At 36.0% G+C, this 24,257-nt stretch overlaps 1 protein-coding gene across 2 annotated transcripts in view; it reads left to right on the top strand.

The window, feature by feature from the left end:
• Positions 1-8,301: 8,301 nt before the first annotated feature.
• The window catches only part of ctbp2l (C-terminal binding protein 2, like), a 265,851-nt gene continuing 249,895 nt past the window's right edge, over positions 8,302-24,257 (top strand). The window contains exon 1 of one of the 2 annotated variants that reach the window (XM_061931706.2): positions 8,302-8,618. The gene's annotated coding sequence lies outside the window, so the exon portion shown is untranslated. The remainder of the gene's footprint in view (positions 8,619-24,257) is intronic. The other variant, XM_061931702.2, reaches the window with a different exon arrangement.

Genomic DNA, 24,257 nt, shown 5'->3' with positions numbered 1-24,257 from the left:
TCAGAAACTATAAATAACTACAAATGAAGATAGAATACTATTAACCGCAACATGCTTGTTCTATTTTTGAAAAAGAAAACAATCTGAAGTTGTCTTTATTTTTTAGTTATCAGGCCATGATTTTATCACATCATTTATTCAGAAATGATAAATAACTACAAATGAAGATAGAATACTATTACCCCCAACATGCTTGTTCTATTTTTGAAAAAGAAAACCATCTGAAGTTGTCTTTATTTTTACATAATCATGAAATGATTTTATCACATCATTTATTCAGAAAGTATAAATAACTACAAATGAAGATAGAATACTATTACCGCAACATGCTTGTTCTATTTTCGAAAAAGAAAACAATCTGAAGTTGTCTTTATTTTTTAGTTATCATGCCATGATTTTATCACATCCTTTATTCAGAAATTATAAATAACTACAAATGAAGATATAATACTATTACCCGCAACATGCTTGTTCTACTTTTGAAAAAGAAAACAATCTGAGGTTGTCTTTATTTTTACATTATCGTGCCATGATTTTATCACATCATTTATTCAGAAAGTATAAATAACTACAAATGAAGATAGAATATTATTACCGCAACATGCTTGTTCTATTTTCGAAAAAGAAAACAATCTGAAGTTGTCTTTATTTTTTAGTTATCATGCTATGATTTTATCACATCATTTATTCAGAAATTATAAATAACTACAAATGAAGATAGAATACTATTAACCGCAACATGCTTGTTTTACTTTTGAAAAAGAAAACAATCTGAAGTTGTCTTTATTTTTAAATTATCGTGCTATGATTTTATCACATCATTTATTCAGAAAGTATAAATAACTACAAATGAAGATATAATACTATTAACCAAAACATGCTTGTTCTATTTTTGAAAAAGAAAACAATCTGAAGTTGTCTTTATTTTTAAATTATCGTGCTATGATTTTATCACATCATTTATTCAGAAAGTATAAATAACTACAAATGAAGATAGAATACTATTAACCAAAACATGCTTGTTCTATTTTTGAAAAAGAAAACCATCTGAAGTTGTCTTTATTTTTACGTCATCATGCCATGATTTTATCAGATCATTTATTAAGAAATTATAAATAACTACAAATGAAGATAAAATACTATTACCCGCAACATGCTTGTTCTATTTTTGAAAAAGAAAACCATCTGAAGTTGTCTTTATTTTTTAGTTATCATGCCATGATTTTATCACATCATTTATTCAGAAATTATAAATAACTACAAATGAAGATAGAATACTATTAACTGCAACATGCTTGTCCTACTTTTGAAAAAGAAAACAATCTGAAGTTGTCTTTATTTTTATGTTATCGTGCCATGATTTTATCACATAATTTATTCAGAAAGTATAAATAACTAATAATGACGATAGAATACTACTAACCGCAACATGCTTGTTCTATTTTCGAAAAAGAAAACAATCTGAAGTTGTCTTTATTTTTAAGTTATCATGCCATGATTTTATCACATCATTCATTCAGAAATTAAAAATAACTACAAATGAAGATAGAATACTATTATCCACAACATGCTTGTTCTATTTTTGAAAAAGAAAACAATCTGAAGTTGTCTTTATTTTTAAGTTATCATGACATGATTTTATCACATCATTTATTCAGAAAGTATAAATAACTACAAATGAAGATAGAATACTATTACCCGCAACATGCTTGTTCTATTTTCGAAAAAGAAAACAATCTGAAGTTGTCTTTATTTTTTAGTTATCATGCCATGATTTTATCACATCATTTATTCAGAAATTATAAATAACTACAAATGAAGATAGAATACTATTACCGCAACATGCTTGTTCTATTTTCGAAAAAGAAAACAATCTGAAGTTGTCTTTATTTTTTAGTTATCATGCCATGATTTTATCACATCATTTATTCAGAAATTATAAATAACTACAAATGAAGATAGAATACTATTACCCGCAACATGCTTGTTCTATTTTTGAAAAAGAAAACAATCTGAAGTTGTCTTTATTTTTTAGTTATCATGCCATGATTTTATCACATCATTTATTCATAAATGATAAATAACTACAAATGAAGATAAAATACTATTAACCGCAACATGCTTGTTCTACTTTTGAAAAAGAAAACAATCTGAAGTTGTCTTTATTTTTTAGTTATCATGCCATGATTTTATCACATCATTTATTCAGAAAGCATAAATAACTACAAATGAAGATAGAATATTATTACCCGCAACATGCTTGTTCTATTTTTGAAAAAGAAAACAATCTGAAGTTGTCTTTATTTTTACGTTATCATGCCATGATTTTATCACATCATTTATTCAGAAAGTATAAATAACTACAAATGAAGATAGAATATTATTACCGCAACATGCTTGTTCTATTTTTGAAAAAGAACACAATCTGAGGTTGTCTTTATTTTTGAGTTATTGTGCCATGATTTTATCACATCATTTACTCAGAAAGTATAAATAACTACAAAAGAAGATAGAATACTATTACCGCAACATGTTTGTTCTATTTTTGAAAAAGAAAACAATCTGAAGTTGTCTTTATTTTTACGTTATCGTGCCATGATTTTATCACATCATTTATTCAGAAAGTATAAATAACTACAAATGAAGATAGAATACTATTACCGCAACATGCTTCTTCTATTTTCGAAAAAGAAAACAATCTGAAGTTGTCTTTATTTTTTAGTTATCATGCCATGATTTTATCACATCATTTATTCAGAAAGTATAAATAACTACAAATGAAGATAGAATACTATTACCGCAACATGCTTGTTCTATTTTTGAAAAAGAACACAATCTGAGGTTGTCTTTATTTTTGAGTTATTGTGCCATGATTTTATCACATCATTTATTCAGAAATTAAAAATAACTACAAATGAAGATAGAATACTATTTACCGCAACATGCTTGTTCTATTTTCGAAAAAGAAAACAATCTGAAGTTGTCTTTATTTTTACATTATCGTGCCATGATTTTATCACATCATTTATTCAGAAATTATAAATAACTACAAATGAAGATAGAATACTATTAACCGCAACATGCTTGTTCTACTTTTGAAAAAGAAAACAATCTGAAGTTGTCTTTATTTTTAAGTTATCATGCCATGATTTTATCACATCATTTATTCAGAAAGTATAAATAACTACAAATGAAAATAGAATACTATTACCGCAACATGCTTCTTCTATTTTCGAAAAAGAAAACAATCTGAAGTTGTCTTTATTTTTACGTTATCATGCCATGATTTTATCACATCATTTATTCAGAAATTATAAATAACTACAAATGAAGATAGAATACTATTACCCGCAACATGCTCGTTCTATTTTTGAAAAAGAAAACAATCTGAAGTTGTCTTTATTTTTACGTTATCATGCCATGATTTTATCACATCATTTATTCAGAAAGTATAAATAACTACAAATGAAGATAGAATACTATTACCCGCAACATGCTTGTTCTATTTTTAAAAAAAGAAAACAATCTGAAGTTGTCTTTATTTTTACATTATCGTGCCATGATTTTATCACATCATTTATTCAGAAAGTATAAATAACTACAAATGAAGATAGAATATTCTTACCGCAACATGCTTGTTCTATTTTCGAAAAAGAAAACAATCTGAAGTTGTCTTTATTTTTAAATGATCATGCCTTGATTTTATCACATCATTTATTCAGAAAGTATAAATAACTACAAATGAAGATAGAATACTATTACCGCAACATGCTTCTTCTATTTTCGAAAAAGAAAACAATCTGAAGTTGTCTTTATTTTTTAGTTATCATGCCATGATTTTATCACATCATTTATTCAGAAATTATAAACAACTACAAATGAAGATAGAATACTATTAACCGCAACATGCTTGTTCTATTTTTGAAAAAGAAAACCATCTGAAGTTGTCTTTATTTTTAAGTTATCATGCCATGATTTTATCTCATCATTTATTCAGAAAGTATAAATAACTACAAATGAAGATAGAATACTATTACTGCAACATGCTTGTTCTATTTTTGAAAAAGAAAACCATCTGAAGTTGTCTTTATTTTTTAGTTATCATGCCATGATTTTATCACATCATTTATTCAGAAAGTATAAACAACTACAAATGAAGATATAATACTTTTAACCGCTACATGCTTGTTCTATTTTTGAAAAAGAAAACCATCTGAAGTTGTCTTTATTTTTAAGTTATCGTGCCATGATTTTATCACATAATTTTATTCAGAAAGTATAAATAACTACAAATTAAGATAGAATACTATTACCCGCAACATGCTTGTTCTATTTTTGGAAAAAGAAAACAATCTGAAGTTGTCTTCATTTTTAAGTTATCGTGCCATGATTTTACCAGGATTTTATCACACCATTTATTCAGAAAGTATAAATAACTACAAATGAAGATAGAATACTATTAACCGCAACATGCTTGTTCTATTTTTGAAAAAGAAAACCATCTGAAGTTGTCTTTATTTTTACGTTATCATGCCATGATTTTATCACATAATTTATTCAGAAATTATAAATAACTACAAATGAAGATAGAATACTATTAACCGCAACATGCATGTTCTATTTTTGAAAAAGAAAACAATCTGAAGTTGTCTTTATTTTTACATTATCGTGCCATGAATTTACCATGATTTTATCACATCATTTTTTCAGAAAGTGTAAATAACTAAAAATGAAGAAAGAATACTATTACCGCAACATGCATATTGTACTTTTGAAAAATAAAACAATCTGAAGTTGTCTTTATTTTTAATTTATCGTGCCATGATTTCATCACATCATTTATTCAGAAATTATAAATAACTACAAATGAAGATAGAATATTATTACCGCAACATGCTTGTTCTATTTTCGAAAAAGAAAACAATCTGAAGTTGTCTTTATTTTTTAGTTATCATGCCATGATTTTATCACATCATTTATTCAGAAAGTATAAACAACTACAAATGAAGATATAATACTTTTAACCGCTACATGCTTGTTCTATTTTTGAAAAAGAAAACCATCTGAAGTTCTCTTTATTTTTAAGTTATCGTGCCATGATTTTATCACATAATTTTATTCAGAAAGTATAAATAACTACAAATTAAGATAGAATACTATTACCCGCAACATGCTTGTTCTATTTTTGGAAAAAGAAAACAATCTGAAGTTGTCTTCATTTTTAAGTTATCGTGCCATGATTTTACCAGGATTTTATCACACCATTTATTCAGAAAGTATAAATAACTACAAATGAAGATAGAATACTATTACCGCAACATGCTTCTTCTATTTTCGAAAAAGAAAACAATCTGAAGTTGTCTTTATTTTTTAGTTATCATGCCATGATTTTATCACATCATTTATTCAGAAATTATAAACAACTACAAATGAAGATAGAATACTATTAACCGCAACATGCTTGTTCTATTTTTGAAAAAGAAAACCATCTGAAGTTGTCTTTATTTTTAAGTTATCATGCCATGATTTTATCTCATCATTTATTCAGAAAGTATAAATAACTACAAATGAAGATAGAATACTATTACTGCAACATGCTTGTTCTATTTTTGAAAAAGAAAACCATCTGAAGTTGTCTTTATTTTTTAGTTATCATGCCATGATTTTATCACATCATTTATTCAGAAAGTATAAACAACTACAAATGAAGATATAATACTTTTAACCGCTACATGCTTGTTCTATTTTTGAAAAAGAAAACCATCTGAAGTTGTCTTTATTTTTAAGTTATCGTGCCATGATTTTATCACATAATTTTATTCAGAAAGTATAAATAACTACAAATTAAGATAGAATACTATTACCCGCAACATGCTTGTTCTATTTTTGGAAAAAGAAAACAATCTGAAGTTGTCTTCATTTTTAAGTTATCGTGCCATGATTTTACCAGGATTTTATCACACCATTTATTCAGAAAGTATAAATAACTACAAATGAAGATAGAATACTATTAACCGCAACATGCTTGTTCTATTTTTGAAAAAGAAAACCATCTGAAGTTGTCTTTATTTTTACGTTATCATGCCATGATTTTATCACATAATTTATTCAGAAATTATAAATAACTACAAATGAAGATAGAATACTATTAACCGCAACATGCATGTTCTATTTTTGAAAAAGAAAACAATCTGAAGTTGTCTTTATTTTTACATTATCGTGCCATGAATTTACCATGATTTTATCACATCATTTTTTCAGAAAGTGTAAATAACTAAAAATGAAGAAAGAATACTATTACCGCAACATGCATATTGTACTTTTGAAAAATAAAACAATCTGAAGTTGTCTTTATTTTTAATTTATCGTGCCATGATTTCATCACATCATTTATTCAGAAATTATAAATAACTACAAATGAAGATAGAATATTATTACCGCAACATGCTTGTTCTATTTTCGAAAAAGAAAACAATCTGAAGTTGTCTTTATTTTTTAGTTATCATGCCATGATTTTATCACATCATTTATTCAGAAAGTATAAACAACTACAAATGAAGATATAATACTTTTAACCGCTACATGCTTGTTCTATTTTTGAAAAAGAAAACCATCTGAAGTTCTCTTTATTTTTAAGTTATCGTGCCATGATTTTATCACATAATTTTATTCAGAAAGTATAAATAACTACAAATTAAGATAGAATACTATTACCCGCAACATGCTTGTTCTATTTTTGGAAAAAGAAAACAATCTGAAGTTGTCTTCATTTTTAAGTTATCGTGCCATGATTTTACCAGGATTTTATCACACCATTTATTCAGAAAGTATAAATAACTACAAATGAAGATAGAATACTATTAACCGCAACATGCTTGTTCTATTTTTGAAAAAGAAAACCATCTGAAGTTGTCTTTATTTTTACGTTATCATGCCATGATTTTATCACATAATTTATTCAGAAATTATAAATAACTACAAATGAAGATAGAATACTATTAACCGCAACATGCATGTTCTATTTTTGAAAAAGAAAACAATCTGAAGTTGTCTTTATTTTTACATTATCGTGCCATGAATTTACCATGATTTTATCACATCATTTTTTCAGAAAGTGTAAATAACTAAAAATGAAGAAAGAATACTATTACCGCAACATGCATATTGTACTTTTGAAAAATAAAACAATCTGAAGTTGTCTTTATTTTTAATTTATCGTGCCATGATTTCATCACATCATTTATTCAGAAATTATAAATAACTACAAATGAAGATAGAATATTATTACCGCAACATGCTTGTTCTATTTTCGAAAAAGAAAACAATCTGAAGTTGTCTTTATTTTTTAGTTATCATGCCATGATTTTATCACATCATTTATTCAGAAATTATAAATAACTACAAATGAAGATAGAATACTATTACCCGCAACATGCTTGTTCTATTTTTGGAAAAAGAAAACAATCTGAAGTTGTCTTCATTTTTAAGTTATCGTGCCATGATTTTATCACACCATTTATTCAGAAAGTATAAATAACTACAAATGAAGATAGAATACTATTAACCGCAACATGCTTGTTCTAGTTTTGAAAAAGAAAACCATCTGAAATTGTCTTTATTTTAACGTTATCATGCCATAATTTTATCACATCATTTATTCAGAAAGCATAAATAACTACAAATGAAGATAGAATATTATTACCGCAACATGCTTGTTCTATTTTCGAAAAAGAAAACAATCTGAAGTTGTCTTTATTTTTAAGTTATCATGCCATGATTTTATCACATCATTTATTCAGAAATTATAAATAACTACAAATGAAGATAGAATACTATTACCCGCAACATGCTTGTTCTATTTTCGAAAAAGAATACAATCTGAAGTTGTCTTTATTTTTAAGTTATCGCGCCATGATTTTACCAGAACGGCCCACCTCGGGAATAGATTTTCCTCCAAAATGAGTTTGACACGCCTGAAATAAATGGCCAGGTTCTCAATATCAACCAGTTGGGCGGACATGACAAAAAAAAAAATTTTTTTTAATTAAAAAACTTTTATCCTGCGGAGGACTATCAAAAACTTTTATTTGAAAACCGTTTGACTGTGAAGGAAATGTTTGTCCAGCAAAAACTCCATGTTGCATCTTGGGAATTGGAACATCTGTGCAGTTTTTTTTTTTCTTTGAAAACGTCATAGAAGGATGTTTTTTTTTTTTTTTTTTTGCAGAGAGATGGTTTGACCATAAGACAGGGCGGAGTGAGTGAGTGAGTGAGGGAGGGAGGAGGGAAGGAGGAGGGGGGCTTCTTGTATATGTCATTGGTTTGGACGACCCAAGACCCCGCCTTGATAAAGGAGAGGAAGAAGGAAAAAAAACAAAAAAAAAACACAAGAGTTAGGCAGAGTGAGACTCCGAGCAAAGAGCAGCGGAACACTTGGATTGGACTTGTTTCAACAAACAGGGAGCATTCGCGGCGAGAAGCTTAAAGGCGAAGATCGCATCTTTTTGTTAGGAGGATTAATAAAGTGGAACGGTGATGATGCTGCTGCCGACGACGACGACGTGCGCCTAGAAAAGTCTCAACTTACCCCCCCACACCTCCCTACGTCATTCGCGAAGGTAAGACGGTGTTTTCATCCACTCCGTCCAACAGTCTCCCTCTCATAATGTCCGCCACCTTCTTCCATTAGCACTGGCTAGCTTGTCGTTTGTGTGTGTGACGTTTAGGTGAAAATAGGAAGCTGGTAATTGGCAAGTGTTTTTCGCATAACGTGAGTTACATCTCCGTTAGTGCTTCTAAGGTCGACCGGCCCGAAGGAGTTGTGTTGGTCGGCACCCGTGAAAGACGCCATCCTGTGCACGTCCTTCGCCGCCTCTTCCTCCCACCCACCGTACCCTCCGCTTCACACCGGTCCCCACGGGCACATCTGTCGGCCGACCTTCAATGCACACACACAAGTATAGTCCCGCCAGTGCTCGTTTGTCAGATTTTTTCGGGCCGGCACCTGAAGTAAGCTGCTGACTTGGCAATTAAAAAGTAACACAAACAAGACATGAACTACTCTACCATGATAAACATTCTGACATTTATCTCATCCATCCGTTCATTTTCAAGATAATCTTACTCATCTCACCATATGAAATACAACTTACTTCATCAATTATTTATTTCTTTTATTTTTATTGTTGTTACTTGAAAAAATTGAGAACAGGAAGTGAACAAAAGTTTTTAAAGCTAAAGGAGTAGGATTAAATAAGATCTGCTTCTTCCTACTCCTTTTCGAACATGTTGAATAGATGAACTGGAAATTCTAAATTGAGTGCATGCACGTTCCAAATAAACTCAAACTCAACTCTAAAATCGACCATAGTATTCATGTATAATCAATATTTTTTGTCACACTATGCGGAAATACTCACTTAAAGAGGTTGTCCCTGTCAATTATCTTTGTCGTTGGCTTGTAAACAAACTTGTACAGCAGGGATCTCAAACTCTTTTTACTGAGGGCCACATATGCAATTAGAGGGCTATGTGTAACAGTGAATATACTGTAAATGAATACAAACCACAATAATAATAATAATAATAATAGATTGTATTTGTAAAAAGCACTTTACATTGAGTAAACAACCTCAAAGTGCTATACAGTGTATTAAAAAAAATGAAAATAAAAAGATAATACAAATAAATTAAAATAAAAACTAGAACAGCCTAATAGCTAGAACTAGTACCGTATTTTCCGCACTATAAGGCGCACCGGATTATTAGCCGCACCTTCTATGAATTACATATTTCATAATTTTGTCCACCAATAAGCCGCCCCGGACTAAAAGCCGCGCCTACGCTGCGCTAAAGTGAATGTCAAAAAAACGCTGCGCTAAAGTGAATGTCAAAAAAACAGTCAGATAGTTCAGTCAAACTTTAATAATATATTGAAAACCAGCGTTCTAACAACTCTGTCCCAAAATGTACAAATGTGCAATCACAAACATAGTAAAATTCAAAATGGTGTAGAGCAATAGCAACATACCGGTAATGTTGCTCGAACGTTAATGTCACAACACACAACACACAAAATAAACATAGCGCTCACTTTCTGAAGTTATTCTTCATTCGTACCGGTAAATCCTTCGAATTCTTCGTCTTCGGTGTCCGAATTGAAAAGTTGCGCTAGCGTGGCTTCCAAAATGGCGGGCTCCGTCTCTTCGAAATCATCGGATTCAGTGTCGCTGTTGTTGTGCAGCAGTTCTGTGAATCCTGCCTTCCGGAAAGCTCGGACCACAGTTGTGACAGAAATATCTGCCCAGGCATTTACAATCCACTGGCAGATGTTGGCGTATGTTGTCCGGCGTTGTCTGCCCGTCTTAGTGAAGGTGTGTTCGCCTTCGGTCATCCATTTTTCCCACGCAGTTCGCAGTCGTGATTTGAATGCCCTGTTGACACCAATATCCAGCGGTTGGAGTTCTTTGGTTAATCCACCCGGAATGACGGCGAGTGTTGTATTTGTGTGCTTCACTTGTTTTTTGACACCATCTGTGATGTGGGCGCGTCATATATCAACATGGACGGAGCAGCGTGAAAAAAGCCACCCGGCCGCTTCGCGTAAACTTCCCTTAACCACTCGCTCATCTTTTCTTCATCCATCCATCCCTTCGAGTTAGCTTTTATGATGACGCCGGCTGGAAAGGTCTCTTTTGGCAAGGTCTTCCTTTTGAATATCACCATGAGTGGAAGTTAGCATGGCAAGCTAGAACCACAGTGAAGGATGACTTCTCATTCCCTGTGGAGCGAATATTCACCGTACGTGCTCCCGTTCCACAGTGCGGTTCAGTTGCTGTGAAATACGGTAGTAATCCGTGTGCGGATGGAGAGATTGCGTCTTTTTATGACCCGGATCGTTTAGTAGGAGCCATTTTGTGGTCTTTACAGATGTAAACAGGAAATGAAACGTACGGTGATATCCGCGCGTTTTTTCTTCTTCTTCCGGGGGCGGGTGAAGCGCTTCCTTTTCTATGGGGGCGGGTGAAGCGCTTCCTGTTCTATGGGGGCGGGTGCTTTCCTTGGCGGTTGCTTGCGTAGAAGAAGAAGCGCTTCCTGTTCTACCGGGAAAAAAGATGGCGGCTGTTTACCGAAGTTGCGAGACCGAAACTTTATGAAAATGAATCGTAATAAAGCGCACCGGGTTATTAGGCGCACTGTCAGCTTTTGAGAAAAATTGTGGTTTTTAGGTGCGCCTTATAGTGCGGAAAATACGGTATGCGTATATCAAAAAAATAAGTTTTTTGTTTTGTTTTAAAAAAGAAGGGTTTTTAAGCCTTTTTTAAAAGCATCCACAGTCTGTGGTGCCCTCAGGTGGTCAGGGAGAGCGTTCCACAGACTGGGAGCGGCGGAGCAGAAAGCCCGGTCTCCCACAACATTTGCAAAGGCCTTTGTTTTTGATTATTGATTAGACATGCACCTGGGGATAGATTGATTGGCAACACTAAATTGGCCCTATTGTGTGAATGTGAGTGTGAATGTCGTCTGTCTATCTGTGTTGGCCCTGCGATGAGGTGGCGACTTGTCCAGGCTGTACCCCGCCTTTCGCCCGAATGCAGCTGAGATAGGCTCCAGCACCCCCCGCGACCCCGAAAGGGACAAGCGGTAGAAATGGATGGATGGATGGGGGGTTATTACTTGAATAATTTGAGAACAGGAAGTGAACACAAGTTTGAGCAACTGCTATGCAAAGGAAAAGGGGTAGGATTAAATAAGCTCTGCTTCTTCCTACTCCTTTTCGAACATATTGAATAGAGAAACTGGAAATTGTGATGTATCATGTTGTGTGCATGCACATTCCAAAATAAACTCAACTCTAAGATCGACATAGTATTCATGTATAATTAGTATTTTTTTGTCACACGATGCGGAAATACTCACTTAAAGAGGTTATCCCGATATATTATCTTTGTCGTGGGCATGTAAACAAACTTATACAGCAGGGATGTCAAACTAATTTTTACTGAGGGCCACGTGTAACAGTGAATATACTGTAAATTAATACAAAACACAACATTCGATTATTGATTTTTTTTAATTGATTTTTTTTTTACAGATTGATGGATAACTTACTTTGACAAGCACATATTTATTTAAGTTTTTATTTTTCATAACCAAAATTTAAAAAAAAATGTTAGTCGAACAAATGTAATTGTATGTGTAACATGTTTATGTCAACATTGAAAGAACAAGTACAACTAGATGAGGCAATTCCTGAAGGAATTGCGTGTGAACGCTCCAATGCTGAAGTTGAACTGAAATCCTGGAAACATTTTTTATAATTGTTGAAGTAGAGCATACAATTCCCAAACAGGCTGAATACTTTGAAGTTGGAACAGTTTGAATCTTGATGAAAAATGTGGGAGTTGTGGAACTTTGAAGGATGTCCCATTGATTTCAAAGGGAATTTCCAAAAAATGTGGGAATTTCGGGAAAAGCGGGAATTTTTTGAAAATGATGAAAAAAACTTGAATGGTCTGAATGAGTTGAAATGGTTGGTGTTGGAATTTTTCAAATCGGTCGAGAAATGTTGAAGTAGTAACATGTTGAATTGAGAAATGGTATTACGGAATTCCTGGAATTTCGGGAAAACCGGGAATTGTTCCAGTCCAAAAAGCAACTTTGTTTTATGTCCTGATTAAGAGGAATGTTTGGACGGTGGAAGGGTTTAAGGGAGTTGAAAAATGTGGAAGGAGTATTCGCCCAAAAAAACGGGTGAAAATAGGGCTTTGGAAAACCAGGAATTCTGGGGAAAACCTGGAATTTTTTTACACTTGGAAAAAAGGTAGTTTAAATTTCCAGGATGGTGGAATGTGTTAAAGGTGAAATAGTTTGAATTGGTTGAAAAATGTGGAAATTTTGAATGAGAACATTTTTTGGAATTTGTCAAGTGAATAGGCTGAACAGTTTGAAGTTGGAACAGTTTGAATCTTGATGAAAAATGTGGGAGTTGTGGAACTTTGAAGAATGTCCCATTGATTTCAAAGGGAATTTCCAAAAAATTTGGGAATTTTGGGAAAAGCGGGCATTTTTTGGAAAATGGTAAAAAAAACCTTGAATGGTCTGAATGAATTGAAATGGTTGGTGTTGGAATTTTTCGAATCGGTCGAGAAATGTTGAAGTAGTAACATGTTGAATTGAGAAATGGTATTACGGAATTCCTGGAATTTCGGGAAACCCGGAAATTTTTCCAGTTCAAAAAATGGCTTAGTTTTTTGTCCTGATTAAGAGGAATATTTGGACGGTGGAACGGTTGAAGTGGGTTGAAAAATGTGGAAGGAGTAGTCGCCAGAAAAAAGGGTGGAAATAGGGCTTTGGAAAACCAGGAATTCTGTGAAAAACCTGGAATTTTTTTGAACTTGGAAAAAAGGTAGTTTAAATTTCCAGGATGGTGGAATGTGTTAAAGGTGAAATAGTTTGAATAGGTTGAAAAATGTGGAAATTTTGAATGAGAAATATTTTTGGAATTTGTCAATTGAAAGCCCGCGATTTCCGAATAGGCTGAACAGTTTGAAGTTGGAACAGTTTGAATCTTGATGAAAAATGTGGGAGTTGTGGAACTTGGAAGAATGTCCCATTGATTTCAAAGGGAATTTTGGGAAAAGCGGCAATTTTTTTGAAAATTCCAAAAAAAACTTGAATGGTCTGAATGAGTTGAAATGTTTGGTATTGGAATTTTTCAAATCGGTCAACAAATGTTGAAGTAGTAACATGTTGAATTGAGAAATGGTATTACGGAATTCCTGGAATTTCAGGAAAACCGAGAATGTTTCCAGTTCAAAAAACAGCTTAGTTTTTTGTTCTGATTAAGAGGAATGTTTGGACGGTGGAACGGTTGAAGTGGGTTGAAAATGTGGGGGGAGTAGTCGCCAGTAAAAAGGGTGGAAATAGGGCTTTGGAAAACCAGGAATTCTGGGAAAAAATGGGAATTTTTTTTAACTTGGAAAAAAGGTAGTTTAAATTTCCAAAATGGTGGAATGTGTTAAAGGTGAAATAGTTTGAATTACTCGAAAAATGTGGAAATTTTAAATGAGAACATCTTTTGGAATTTGTCAAGGGAATAGGCTGAACAGTTTGAAGTTGGAACAGTTTGAATCTTGATGAAAAATGTAGGAGTTGTGGAACTTTGAAGAATGTCCCATTGATTTCAAAAGGAATTTCCCAAAAATTTGGGAATTTTGGGAAAAGCGGGAATTTTTTGGAAAATGGTAAAAAAAAAACCTTGAATGGTCTGAATGAGTTGAAATGGTTGGTGTTGGAATTTTTCAAATCGGTCGAGAAATGTTGAAGTAGTAACATGTTGAATTAAGAAATGGTGTTACAGAATTCTTGGAATTTCAGGAAAACCGAGAATGTTTCCAGTTCAAAAAACAGCTTAGTTTTTTGTCCTGATTAAGAGGGATGTTTGGACGGTGGAACGATTAAAGGGGGTTGAAAAATGTGGAAGGAGTAGTCGCCAGAAAAAAGGGTGGAAATAGGACTTTGGAAAACCAGGAATTCTGTGAAAAACTTGGGATTTTTTTGAACTTGGAAAAAAGGTAGTTTAAATTTCCAGGATGGTAAAATGTGTTAAAGGTGAAATAGTTTGAATAGGTTGAAAAATTTGGAAATTTTGAATGAGAAATATTTTTGGAATTTGTCAATTGAAAGCCCGCGATTCCCGAATAGGCTGAACAGTTTGAAGTTGGAACAGTTTGAATCTTGATGAAAAATGTGGGAGTTGTGGAACTTGGAAGAATGTCCCATTGATTTCAAAGGGAATTTCGGGAAAAGCGGCAATTTTTTTGAAAATTCAAAAAAAAACTTGAATGGTCTGAATGAGTTGAAATTGTTGGTATTGGAATTTTTCAAATTGGTCAAGAAATGTTGAAGTAGTAACATGTTGAATTGAGAAATGGTATTACGGAATTCCTGGAATTTCGGGAGAACCGGGAATTGTTCCAGTCCAAAAAACAACTTTGTTTTATGTCCTTATTAAGAGGAATGTTTGGACGGTGGAAGGGTTTAAGGGAGTTGAAAAATGTGGAAGGAGTATTCGCCCCAAAAAACGGGTGGAATTAGGGCTTTGGGCAACCAGGAATTCTGGGAAAAACCTGGAATTTTTTTGAACTCGGGAAAAAAGGTAGTTTAAATTTCCAGGATGGTGGAATGTGTTAAAGGTGAAATAGTTTAATTGGTTGAAAAATGTGGACATTTTGAATGAGAATTTTTTTTGGAATGTGTCAAGGGAATAGGCTGAACAGTTTGAAGTTGGAACAGTTTGAATCTTGATGAAAAATGTGGGAGTTGTGGAACTTTGAAGAATGTCCCATTGATTTCAAAGGGAATTTCCAAAAAATTTGGGAATTTTGGGAAAAGCGGGAATTTTTTGGAAAATGGTAAAAAAAAAAAACTTGAAAGTTCTGAATGAGTTGAAATGGCTGGTGTTGGAATTTTTCAAAGCGGTCGAGAAATGTTGAAGTAGTAACATGTTGAATTGAGAAATGGTATTGCGGAATTCCTGGAATTTCGGGGAAACCGGGAATTGTTCCAGTCCAAAAAACAACTTTGTTTTATGTCCTGATTAAGAGGAATGTTTGGACGGTGGAACGGTTGAAGTGGGTTGAAAAATGTGAAAGGAGTATTCGCCCCAAAAAACGGGGGAATTAGGGTTTTGGGCAACCAGGAATTCTGGGAAAAACCTGGAATTTTTTTGAACTCGGGAAAAAAGGTAGTTTAAATTTCCAGGATGGTGGAATGTGTTAAAGGTGAAATAGTTTGAATTTGTTGAAAAATGTGGACATTTTGAATGAGAATTTTTTTTGGAATTTGTCAAGGGAATAGGCTGAACAGTTTGAATCTTGATGAAAAATGTGGAAGTTGTGGAACTTTGAAGAATGTTCCATTGATTTCAAAGGGAATTTCCAAAAAATGTGGGAATTTTGGGAAAAGCGGGAATTTTTTTGAACTTGGGAAAAAAGGTAGTTTAAATTTCCAGGATGGTGGAATGTGTTAAAGATTAAATAGTTTGAATTGGTTGAAAAATTTGGACATTTTGAATGAGAATTTTTTTTGGAATTTGTCATGGGAAAGCTTGCGATTCCCGAATAGGCTGAACAATTTGAAGTTGGAACAGTTTGAATCTTGATGAAAAATGTGGGAGTTGTGGAACTTTGAAGAATGTCCCATTGATTTCAAAGGGAATTTCCAAAAAATGTGGGAATTTCGGGAAAAGCGGGAATTTTTTTGAAAATCGTGAAAAAAACTTGAATGATCTGAATGGTTGGTGTTAGAATTTTTCAAATCGGTTGAGAAATGTTGAATTAATAAATGGTATTACGGAATTCCTAGAATTTCAGAAAAACCGGGAATTTTTTTGAACTTGGAAAAAAAGTAGTTGAAATTTCCAAGATAGTGGAATGTGTTAAAGGTGAAATAGTTTGAATTGGTTGAAAAATGTGGAAATTTTGAATGAGAACATTTTTTGGAATTTGTCAAGGGAATAGGCTGAACAGTTTGAAGTTGGAACAGTTTGAATCTTGATGAAAAATGTGGGAGTTGTAGAACTTTGAAGAATGTCCCATTGATTTACGGAATTCCTGGAATTTCGGGAAAACCGGGAATTGTTCCAGTCCAAAAAACAACTTTGTTTTATGTCCTGATTAAGAGGAATGTTTAGACGGTGGAACGGTTGAAGGGGGTTGAAAAATGTGGAAGGAGTAGTCGCCAGAAAAAAGGGTGGAAATAGGGCTTTGGAAAACCAGGAATTCTGGAAAATCCTGGAATTTTTTGAACTTGGAAAAAAGGTAGTTTAAATTTCCAGGATGGTGGAATGCGTTGAAGTTGAAATGGTTTGAATTGGTTGAAAAATGTGAAAATGGTGGAAATGTGAAAAATGGCCAATTCATTTTGAATGATAAAAATGTCCCGGAAAACCTGGAATTCTGGGAAATCTGGGCATTTTTGGATTTTGTCAAGGGAAAGCCCGCCATTCCCGAATAGGCTGAACAGTTTGAAGTTGGAATGGTTTGAATCGAGTGAAAATCTGGAGAAGAAGAAGTAGTTTAATAAATAGATTAATTTTGGTGTAAAAAACTATGTGTGAATGCTTTGGAGCATTCACACAAAATTAGTCAGAAAGTGCAATTTTTTTATTTTCAGCTTTTCGCGGGCCACATTAATGTCGTGGTGGACCACATAAAATAATGTGGCGGACCACATTAAAATGACAAAGCGGATTACATAACATGATGTGGCATACCACATAAAATGATGTGGCAGGCCAGATTTGAGTCCTGTGTTATATTATACATCAGTACTGCTAGTTGACATGTAACCTCACGTCCTCCTCCTGTTAGTGCTTCTAAAACCCCAAAGGTCGCCCCCCCTGGACCGGCCCGAAGGAGTTATATTGGTCGGCACCCGTGAAAGACGCATTCCTTTGCTGCCTCTTCCTCCCACCCACCACCCTCCACATCTGTCGGCCAATCTTCAATGCACACACCGCACGCTAAAAACACAAGTATACTCCCACCAGTGCTCGTTTGTCAGATTTTTTGGGCCGGCACCTGAAGTAAGCCAAGTTTAGTTGCAGAGCTGCTGACTTGGCAATTAAAAGTAACACAAACAGGACGTTAACTACTCTAAGATCGACATAGTCTTCATGTATAATTTTTTTTTTTGTCACACTATGCGGGAATACTCACTAAAAGAGGTTATCCCTGTCAATTATCTTTGTCGTGCGCATGTAAACAAACTTGTACAGCAGGGATGTCAAACTCATTTTACTGAGGGCCACATTGCAATTAGAGGGCAACGTGTAACAGTGAATATACTGTAAATGAATACGAACCACAACATTTGCAAAGGCATTTGTTTTTGATTATTTATTATTTTACAGATTGATGGATAACTTGCTTTGACAAGCAGATATTTAAAGGGGAACATTATCACAATTTCAGAAGGGTTCAAACCATTAAAAATCAGTTCCCAGTGGCTTATTTTATTTTTCGAAGTTTTTTTCAAAATTTTACCCATCACGCAATATCCCTAAAAAAGCTTCAAAGTGCCTGATTTTAACCATCGTTATATACACCCGTCCATTTTCCTGTGACGTCACACAGTGATGCCAATACAAACAAACATGGCGCATAGAACAGCAAGGTATAGCGACATTAGCTCGGATTCAGACTCTGATTTCAGCGGCTTAAGCGATTCAACAGATTATGCATGTATTGAAACGGATGGTTGTAGTGTGGAGGCAGGTATCGAAAACGAAATTGAAGAAGAAACTGAAGCTATTGAGCCATATCGGTTTGAACCGTATGCAAGCGAAACCGACGAAAACGACACGACAGCCAGCGACACGGGAGAAAGCGAGGACGAATTCGGCGATCGCCTTCTAACCAATGATTGGTATGTGTTTGTTTGGCATTAAAGGAAACTAACAACTATGAACCAGGTTTACAGCATATGAAATACATTTGGCAACACGCACTTTGAGAGTGCAGACAGCCCAGTTTTCATCAATTAATATATTCTGTAGACATACCCTCATCCGCTCTCTTTTCCTGAAAGCTGATCTGTCTAGTCCAGTTGGAAATGCATCTGCTTTGAGTGTCGCAGGATTTCCACACATTCTTGCCATCTCTGTCGTAGCATAGCTTTCGTCGGTAAAGTGTGCTGAACAAACGTCCAATTTCTTGCCACTTTCGCATCTTTGGGCCACTGGTGTAACTTGAATCCGTCCTTGTTCGTGTTGTTACACCCTCCGACAACACACCGACGAGGCATGATGTCTCCAAGGTACGGACAACAGTCGAAAAAAACGGAAAATAACAGAGCTGATTTGACTCGGTGTTTGTAATGTGTTTGAGAAAATGGCGGATTGCTTCCCGATGTGACAAATCGCTCCGAGAGCGAATAATAGAAAGGCGCTTAATTCGCCAAAATTCACCCATTTAGAGTTCGGAAATCGGTTAAAAAAATATATTGTCTTTTTTTCTGCAACATCAAGGTATATATTGACGCTTACATAGGTCTGGTGATAATGTTCCCCTTTAAGTTTTTATTTTTCATAAACCATGTGTGTAGAACAAATGCAATTGCATGTGTAACATTTTTATGTCAACATTGAAAGAACAAGTACAACTAGATGAGGCAATTCCTGAAGGAATTGCGTGTGAATGCTCCAATGCTGAAGTTGAAGTGAAATGCTGACAGGATGTAGTAAGAATAGTTTGAATGTTGGAATGGTGTGAATGTTGAATAGCTGACGCTGAACTGAAATGCTAATGGAATGCAGGATGAATGTAGAAATGGTTTAAATGTTGAAACCGTTTAAACGCTGAGATGGTTTGAATGTTGAAGAGTTTGAATTTCCAGGAAAACCGGAATTTGGTTTGGAACTTGGGAAAGTGTTAGTTTGAATGTCTAGGATGAGCGGAATGTGTTGGAATGGTTTGAATAGGTTGAAAAATGTGGGAATTGTGCAACTTGGAAAAATATCCCATTTATTTCAATGGGAACTTCCTGGGAATTTTGAGAAAAGCGGGATTTTTGGAAAATGATTAGGAGCATGAATGTCCTGAATGAGCTGAATTTGTTGGTGTTAGAATTGTTTAAATCGGGCAAGAAATGTTGAAGTATTAAACGGTATTAGGGAAATTCTGGAAAATACTGGAATTTTTTTAACTTGGAAAAGGGGAAATTTAAATTTCGAGAATGGTGGAACATGTTGAAGGTGGAATGGTTTGAATAGATTGAAAAATGTGGAAATGGTGTAAGTTTAAAAAATGGCCAATTCATTTTGAATGGGAAAATTGTCCCGGAAAACTTGGATTTCTGGGAAATGTGGGAATTTTTGGAATTTGTCAAGGGAAATCCCGCGATTCCCGAATAGGCTGAACAGTTTGAAGTTGGACCGGTTTGAATCGGATGAAAAATGTGGACGGTAGAACACGCCAAAATCTGGAGAATAATAATAATAAATAGATTAATTTGGTGTAGAAAACCTAATGTGTGAATGCTCCAAGGCATTCACACATTCGCACAGAAAGTGCGTTTTTTAATTTTCAGCCTTTAGCAGGCCACATTAATGTTGTGGTGGACCACATTAAAATGACAAAATTATGTAGCATACCACATAAAATGATGTAACAGGCCACGATAAAAAAATGTGGCGGGCCATATTTGACACGTTAATTGCCAGAATTTTACCATAAAAAAACAGTGGTATCTTTTTCCCCATTTCCGCATACTGAGCTCAGAAAGCATAAGAACAAGTATATACATTTGATTATTTACATTTGATTATTTACAATCCGGGGAGGTGGGATGTGGTGGGGGGAGGACTTTAGGCTAGGGTTGTAGTTGACTGGAGGTGTTCTTTTAGTGCGGTTTTGAAGGAGGTCGTGAAAATGCGGTATATTGATGTTCAAAAAAAGACCAGATGAATTAAAAACGATAGTGGGTCGAGAACTCTGGGCCCCCTAGTTTTTATCATGCTGAAAGTCTGACAATTTAGGTTGAGTATTCCTACTAATTATCCTGCACAGACCCGGAGAAAATGAAAGTTGTTTAAAAGTCATTGGAACAGTATCTTGTGCCGACCAGTGTCTAAATTGTTGCATCTGTTGTGCGAAACTCTCCCCTGCAATCTGGCTTTGTGTGATAGTGACCCTGACCCCATGTTTTCACGCCGTGTCCCCTCTGTGAACTCGCCCTAGGTGGGGGGTTGGGGGTGTTTCCAGGTCTTTGACACTCGCTTTGTTATAATTAGCATGGCTAAAAATGGTATCACCCGCACGTATCGCCTTCTCTTAATTGTTCTGTAATCCACTAATGCAGGGGTCGGCAACCTTTACCAGTCAAAGAGCCATTTTGACCAGTTTCACAAATTATAGAAAACAATTGGAGCCGCAAAAACTTTTGAAATTTTAAATGAAATAACACTGCATACAACGTTTTGTTTTTGCTTTGTGCTATGTATAAATCAGGGGTCTCAGTCACGCTGCCCACACCTTTATATGGAATTTTTAAATTGGTGCGGCACGCAAACTTTATATGATTAGCGCTTGTCAGCGTCATGCGTGCTGTGATGGTACAGCATATAGCGCCCACTACAACCAGCGTGCCTGATCAGCCACATGTTGTATGGGGCTTCCGCTTGCTCACATGGGTGACAGCAAGGCATACTTACTCAACAACCACACAGGTTACACTGACGGTGGCGGTATAAAAAAAACTTTAACACTCTTACTAATAATGCGCCACACTGTGAACCCACACCAAACAAGAATGACAAACACATTTCGGGAGAACATCTGCACCGTAACACAACATAAACACAACAGGACAAATACCCAGAATCCCATGCAGCCCTAACTCTTCCGGGATACAATATACACCCCCGCTACCAAACCCCGCCCACCTCAACCGTCGCACAAAGAGAGAGGGGGGGGGGGGTTGATGTGTGAGGGAGCAGGCTTGGGGTAGGGGCGGGGTTTGGTGGTAGCAGGGGTGTATAATGTATCCCGGAAGAGTTAGGGCTGCATGGGATTCTGGGTGTTTGTTATGTTGTGTTTATGTTGTGTTAAGGTGCAGATGTTCTCCCGAAATGTGTTTGTCATTCTTGTTTGGTTTTGGTTCAAAGTGTGGCGCATTATTAGTAAGAGTGTTAAAGTTGTTTTATATGGTCACCGTCAGTGTAACCTGTGTGGCTGTTGACAAAGTATGCCTTGCTGTCACGTACGTGTGCAAGCAGAAGATGTATATTGTATAACAATTGTTAGGCTGGCACGCTGTTAATACAGATTGAAGAGGGCGCCGAATGTTGTACCATCATAGCACGCCCTTATTATATCTGTAAGGGTGAAAATCGGTGAATATTGATCCGGGGAGTTTTCTGCGAGAGGCACTGAAATCCGGAAGTCTCACGGGAAAATTGGGGGGTTCAGCAAGTAAGCTGCTGAGCCGCATCAGAGTGATCAAAGAGCCACATGCGGCTCCGGAGCCGCGGGTTGCCGACCCCTGCACTAATGGCTCCAAAAGCATTGCAAAAATCCAAAACCCAGAAGCTGTCCAGTGGGATACATGGTGGTAGTCTATTTCTCCTACAAAGAGTATTAAGTAGAAGTTAAAGTAGCAGGCGCATTTTGCACCAGGCTTCCTGTTTTTTTTCCCCCCCTTTCCTTCTCGTTAAAAATGGCTGCTGTCGAGCTTCTGGAGAGGAAATTGAACAGCCCCCGTGAAGAATCTGCCCTCTGCCATCCTCCGCTGCGTTGCCGAGCAGCACCCCTATCACTCAAGGCAATTGAACCTCTCTTGGGGAGGGTGCGGGGAGGGGACCCCTGTTTCGCGGCGTGCAATATTTATTACTATCCGTCAAGCGCCGGCCGACTCTCCCTCTCTGCGGGTGAGTAACAGTGGTCGCTAAGTTCTGTGTTTAAAAAGTTCCCCTCGCCAGGAACCATTAGGTGGGGATTTATGGGTACAGCTTCCTAGGAAATGCTGCAAGGGAACATGTGTCAAAGTTGCCACATACTTATGTTATGGCTAAGATGTTTACTAGTGGTGCTTTTCTTTCTTGTAATCAGTTTGTGTAATAAGCCTTTCAACGGACTGTATGATGTTTATGAGGTTTTTTTAGAGGTCCGTCTATTGGACTGTGACATTCCACCCATGGTAAATGGTAAATGGGTTGTACTTGTATAGCGCTTTTCTACCTTCAAGGTACTCAAAGCGCTTTGACACTATTTCCACATTCACCCATTCACACACACATTCACACACTGATGGCGGGAGCTGCCATGCAAGGCCCGAACCACGACCCATCAGGAGCAAGGGTGAAGTGTCTTGCTCAAGGACACAACAGACGTGACGAGGTTGGTAGAAGGTGGGGATCGAACCAGGAACCCTCAGGTTGCTGGCACGGCCACTCTCCCAACCGCACCACACCGTCCCCATATTAGTGACTCCCAGAACCCAAAAAAAGTTTTCTATTCGGGCTCCAGTACTCTGGAAAGCCCTCCTGGTAACTGCTACCTCAGTTGAAGCATTTAAGTCCCATCTTAAAACTAATTTGTATACTCTAGCCTTTAAATAGACCCCCCTTTTAGACCAGTTGATCTGCCGTTTCTTTTCTGCTCTGGCAAAGATTCGGTGACCACAGATGAAACGCTAGTTGTCCAAAGTCGGGACCCAGGGTGGACCACTCATCTGTGCATCTGTTGGAGACGTCTCTGCGCTGCTGACTTGTCTCCACTCAAGATGATCTCCTGCTGGCCCCACTATGGACTGGACTCTCACACTAAATCTGCGTTCTAAGAACTCCGGCGTATTAGTGATTCACAGAGTCCCAAAAAAGTCTGCGGGCTATAGAGCGTTTTCTATTCGGGCTCCAGTACTCTGGAAAGCCCTCCCGGTAACAGTTAGAGATGATACCTCAGTAGAAGCATTTAAGTCCCATCTTAAAACTCATTTGTATACTCTAGCCTTTAAATAGACATCCCTTTTAGACCAGTTGATCTGCCGTTTCTTTTCTGCTCTGGCAAAGATTCGGTGACCACAGATGAAACGCTAGCTGTCCAAAGTCGGGACCCAGGGTGGACCACTCATCTATGCATCAGTTGGTTTCGTCTCTGCGCTGCTGACTTGTCTCCAATCAAGATGATCTCCTGCTGGCCCCACTATGGACTGGACTCTCACACTAAATCTGCGTTCTAAGAACTCCGGTTTATTAGTGATTCACAGAGCCCCAAAAAAGTCTGCGGGCTATAGAGCGTTTTCTATTCGGGCTCCACTACTCTGGAATGCCCTCCCGGTAACAGTTAGAGATGCTACCTCAGTAGAAGCATTTAAGTTCCATCTTAAAACTCATTTGTATACTCTAGCCTTTAAATAGACCCCCCTTTTAGACCAGTTGATCTGCCGTTTCTTTTCTGCTCTGCCCCCCTCTCCACAGATTCGGGACCCAGGGTGGACCACTCATCCGTGCATCAGTTGGGGACGTCTCTGCGCTGCTGACTTGTCTCCGCTCAAGATAATCTCCTGCTGGCCCCACTATGGACTGGACTCTCACACTATTATGTTAGATCCACTATGGACTGGACTCTCACACTATTATGTTAGATCCACTATGGACTGGACTCACACAATATTATGCTAGATCCACTATGGACTGGACTCACACAATATTATGTTAGATCCACTCTGGACTGGACTCTCACAATATTATGTTA

This window comes from Nerophis lumbriciformis, linkage group LG39 (genome assembly GCF_033978685.3).
Source record: "Nerophis lumbriciformis linkage group LG39, RoL_Nlum_v2.1, whole genome shotgun sequence".
Lineage (NCBI taxonomy): Eukaryota > Metazoa > Chordata > Actinopteri > Syngnathiformes > Syngnathidae > Nerophis > Nerophis lumbriciformis.
This window is presented reverse-complemented; position numbering and strand designations above follow the sequence as displayed.